Genomic DNA, 5,000 nt, shown 5'->3' on the forward strand with positions numbered 1-5,000 from the left:
ACCAACACAACATCGCTTTTGAAAATTGTTGCGAGCAGCATCAACTTTTATCAAAAAGTCTTATCGTCGCAGCCTCTGGCATTCTGGTATTCTTTTATCAAAAAGTCTTATCGTCGTCAGCAGAGATATGTCTATTTTCCGGTCTGACCGGTGCATTGCAAATTAAACAGTCAACATAGTAATCTCAGGAAATGTCAAGTAAAGCAAAATTCTCTTACTAAATGTTTCAATTCCCTTTCAATGTTTCTTTTTCGCAAACAACCTCAGTTGTCTTAGCAGTCAGTAATATATTTAATAATAAGGAAGACAGTTCTCAAACTCAACCGTTTCGTTTGAGTGATTGTGGCATAAACTTCTTGAAAAAAAACCAGCTGAAATCAGTTCCAAAGTCCTGTACCCCTAAACATGAGCTGAAAAGCTAAGATTTTAATTTTCCTTTGACTTGTAAGCTCATGTTCGTACGAATTAGGAATAAAGGACAATGGTCTTTTATACATTTTCTCAGAAAATCAAAAGAAAGGAAACTATAGCGTCCCTTTTGCTTTGATGGAATTTAGTCAACGAATGTGGCGAGTGAATAAATTTCACAGTTACAGTTCCAACAAATAGGCAATGAGATGCCTCGATTCAGTACAAGAATTGCATAACAAAAGTGCTTTTATGCCTCCGATTCGGTGATTTGCGTCGCCCAAGTTTCAAGTTTGTGCGGCCGGATTCGAAGCCACTGTTAGGCTTTTTGAACAGTTTTCTGACGTCGACAGGTGGAAGGAACAAAACGGTAAGATTATTTCAGTAGCCTATTTGTGATCGTAAAAGGCAGACGAAAGTAGCGATATGGGCTACCCATCTGCGTTCTGCAGTTCATGTTTTCTAGAAATTTCCAAAGCCACATTCTGCAGAATTATTCAACTTTGCAGCATGCAAATGTTCAAGTTTCCACGACAACAATTTGAACATTGAGATTTAAAGGTATCCTTTCTTTTTTGCCATTCTTGACTTCGACTCGAAGATAATGCGTAATTGCAACATAAAAAAGTACAAGGACATAATCTACAACAAAGGAACAAGTTAACTGGCCGTTCAATTAATAAGAATGCCAAGGGCTGCCACTATAAGATTTTTTGATAAAAGTTGATGCTGCTCGCAACAATTTACCCATTTCCATGACGCTGTCAGGCCGGTTCATAACTCCAGAACTTTTCATAAGCAAAAGAAATTTGTCTATTTTCCGGTGCATTGCAAATAGATTGAATTAAACAGTCAACGCTTGTCTTTCCCGCAAGAAAAACACCCTCAGTAATCTTAGGAAAATGTCAAAGAAAGCAAAATCAGTCTCTTACCCAATAATAAACATGCAAGTGTTGTTTTTCACTGTTTTTCGCAAACAACCTCGGTTATCTTAGCAATCATGGCAAGGATTGAAGGAGGAGACAGTTATCACTCAACCATTTTGTCTGGATTATTGCGGGTGGATAAATTCTTTTTAAAAAAATGCTGAAATCACTTTAAAATCGCTTTGAAAGTACTGTACCGCTAAACATGAGCTGAAAAAAACGAAGATTTTAAATTTTCATTTGACTTGTAAGCTCATGTTCGTACGAATTACGAATAAAAGGACGAATTTTCTGAGAAAATTAAAAGAAATGAAATTACAACGCGCCTTGTGATTCTGAGAATTTAGTCCAGGAATGTGGCGAGTGAAAAAATTTCCCAGTTATTTGCTCTAACAAATGGCCAACGAGATGTCTCGATTCAGTATACAAAAATTGCATAACGAAAGTGTTTTTCTAAAATCCCTTTTGCTTCACTCAATATAGAACTGCATATCGAAACAGACGTTGTGTGGACGGAGCCACTGCTGGGCTTTTTGCCGGAACAGTTTTTTTGACGCGGACTGGTGGGAGGAAAAAAACGGTAAGATTATTCGAGTAGCCTATTTACGATCGTGTAAGGCGGACGAAAGTAATGATACTGGCTACCCTGCTGCGTTCTACAGTTTATGTTTTGTGGAAATTTTAAAGGGCACCCAACGATAATCTTCGGTGAAATATGTGTTCGGGAGAGAAACTGTTCTAAATATTTCAGTTCTACGTTGCCAAACAATTACAGATTTCTTTACTAAAACATCACCAAAACTGAGATTCCCAAGAAAAGAAAAGTAGTCCCTTACGTTTTCGGAAAGGATATTTTTGCAATTTTTGGCACTTAAAAAGATCGACTAGCAGTTTCGGATGAGCAATTGGTTCGCTGGGAGGTTTTAAGAAGGTGATGTCCAGCTAGCAATTTCTGAAATGAAGCTATCATTCCCTAACTTTTCGGACACTTCAATTTTCAACTAAGATATCCGAACAGATCAAATTCTTCTAGATGATAAAAACACCTCTTTAAACAGTCTTCAAACACTACAAGGAGCCTAGAAATACTCTCAAAAGGCTTTTGGAATAATTTGCTCGTTGGTTCCCCTCGAAACTTGCAACGCTACGATCTGCATCGCGAGTAAAAACTTGCGGATTATGTCTTCTAGTTTCCACGACAGCATTAAGATTTAAACTTATACATTCTTTTTTGCTAGCCTTGACTTTTAAGAGTAAAAGTAAAATTTGCACAGGTTCAGATGTTTTTAATCATTTTGTGTCCTAAGCGAAACACACTGATCACCTGCAAGGTTCTGAGATTTTTTTACCTTGCGTTGCGAAAGAAAAGTTTCCATTTACCCAATGCATTTGCGTTACGATTTAATTGAACAACTGATGTTGTTGTTCCAGTTAAACAGATCCCATTTTGTCCGAGGAAAATGTCAAGTGCTGTAAAAGTTGCTTACTTATTGCTTGACTTGCAAGTTCTGTTCTCAATTCTCGTAAACAAGCACCCTGCGAGCAGAGCCTCCTTTTGTCTTTTTCTTTACCAAAATCGAGCAAGCAAGAGAAAGGCTCTGCTAGCAGGGTGGTAAACAAGCCCCCAGATCTCAATAACAAGGAAGACATTTAGTGATCAGGCAAACAGTTACGCGTAATGGCGGGGTAGGCTCCCTTCACATGGAACCAATTAAAAGGTTTAAAAATCTATTGCTTTAGAATTCGAGCAATAACGAACATTTGTCTTCCCTGATTTATGTCGTAATATGCTCACTTCTTCCAAGAAAGGACGAATTTCGAAGAATACTACAATAGGTCTCCAAAACATAGATTACGTCCTCTTTATCCTGATAATCAATGCACACCGGGTATTTTGTTTCGAAAGCGACATCAAATATAACACAACGTAAAGCCCAATAAGGGAGCCTGAAGTGGCAATACAAAGACCATGTTATCTTCGAAATATATGGTCGATGATATCAGGCGGTTTGCTAAATCATTCGAGTCCTTTCTTCCAATACCTACTATAGCCTCGGTATCAGCTGATTTTAAATAAAGTGCAAACGAGAAGCTCATTTATTACAAGCTCGCAAAGTTTAGTTGGTTTAAAATTCCTGCGGACGGAGCAATTGCCAAGCCTTCGGACAAGGCTAGGTCAGGCTAGGTCAGTTTAATATTTGTCTGGTTATGTGCTGGAGATCATACAGCAAAGCCTGGCACACTAAAATCACGATACTATTTGACACAAATCCCTTTATCTCGTTCATATTTTTTCGGGCAGTTACAACGCCACCAACACAACATTGCTTGTGAAAACTTCTAGAGTTATGAACCGGCCTGATAGCATCATGGAAATGGATAAATTGTTGGCAGCAGCATCAACTTTTATCAAAAACTAAAAAGTCTCATCGTCGCAGCCTTTGGCATTCATATTGGAACTACCAGTTAACTCGTTCAGTTGTTTTAGATTATGTTTTTGTACCTTTTTGTGTTCGAAGTACGCATCACCTTGGAGTCGTCAGCAGAGATTTGTCTATTTTCCGGTGCATTGCAAATATATTAAATTAAACAGTCAACGCTTGTCTTTCCCGCATGAAAAAGACCCCTAGTAATCTCAGAAAATGTCAAGTGAAGCAAAATTCTTTTACCAAATGTTTCTCTTTCAATGTTTATTTTCGCAAACAACCTGAGTTGTCTTGTTAGCAATCTGTAATCTACTTAATAACAAGGAAGACAGTTCTCAGACTCAACCGTTTCGTTTGGGTGATTGTGGGATAAACGTCTTGAAAAAAAAAAACCAGCTGAAATCAGTTCAGTACCCTTAAACATGAGCTGAAAAATGAAGATTCTAATTTTCCTTTGACTTGTAAGCTCATATTCGTACGAATTAGGAATAAAGGACAATGGTCTTTTATACATTTTCTCAGAAAATTAAAAGAAAGCAAATTATAGGGTCCCTTTTGTTTTGATGGAATTTAGTCAACGAATGTAGCGAGTGCATAAATTTCACAGTTACAGCTCCAACAAATGGGCAATGAGATGCCTCGATTCAGTACAAGAATTGCATAACAAAAGTGTTTTTATGCCTCCCATTCAGTGATTTCAGTGCTTCGCCCAACTCAACATAGAACTGTATGTGAAGTAGTTTCAAGTTTGTGCGGCCGGATTCGAAGCTACTGTTAGGCTTTTTGAACAGTTTTCTGACGTCGACTGGTGGAAGGAACAAAACGGTAAGATTATTTCAGTAGCCTATTTGTGATCGTAAAAGGCAGACGAAAGTAACGATATTGGCTACCCAACTGCGTTCTACAGTTTATGTTATCTAGAAATTTCCAAAGTCACATTCTGCAGAATTATTCAACGTTGCAGCATGCAATTGTTCAAGTTTCCACGACAACATTAAAATTTAAAGGTATTCTTTCTTTTTTGCCATTCTTGAGTTATAGGAGTAACATTTGCACAGGTTCAGAGCATGTTGTTTAATCACTTTGTGTCATAATCGAAGTACATCACCTGCAAGATTCTCAGAATTGTTTTCCCCTTTGGACTGCCAAAGCAAAATGCCCTTTTACTCAATGCATCTAAGGCAAGATTTAATTGAACAACTGATGTCGGTTGTTCCAATAAACAGATCCCGTGTTGTCT

General features: G+C 37.8%; 1 protein-coding gene across 5 annotated transcripts in view; it reads left to right on the forward strand.

Annotated features, from left to right (window-relative positions):
- The window catches only part of LOC138045965 (uncharacterized), a 315,585-nt gene that overhangs the window by 297,182 nt on the left and 13,403 nt on the right, over positions 1–5,000 (forward strand). For 2 of the 5 annotated variants that reach the window (XM_068892607.1, XM_068892608.1), the window contains exons 1-2: positions 679–778; positions 1,818–1,914. The exons of 2 other annotated variants lie outside the window; for them this stretch is intronic. The gene's annotated coding sequence lies outside the window, so the exon portion shown is untranslated. Of the gene's footprint in view, positions 1–672; positions 779–1,817; positions 1,915–5,000 lie in introns of those variants that run through there. One more of the 5 variants, XM_068892609.1, reaches the window with a different exon arrangement.

The sequence above is a fragment of the Montipora capricornis genome, chromosome 4 (genome assembly GCF_036669925.1).
Source record: "Montipora capricornis isolate CH-2021 chromosome 4, ASM3666992v2, whole genome shotgun sequence".
NCBI lineage: Eukaryota > Metazoa > Cnidaria > Anthozoa > Scleractinia > Acroporidae > Montipora > Montipora capricornis.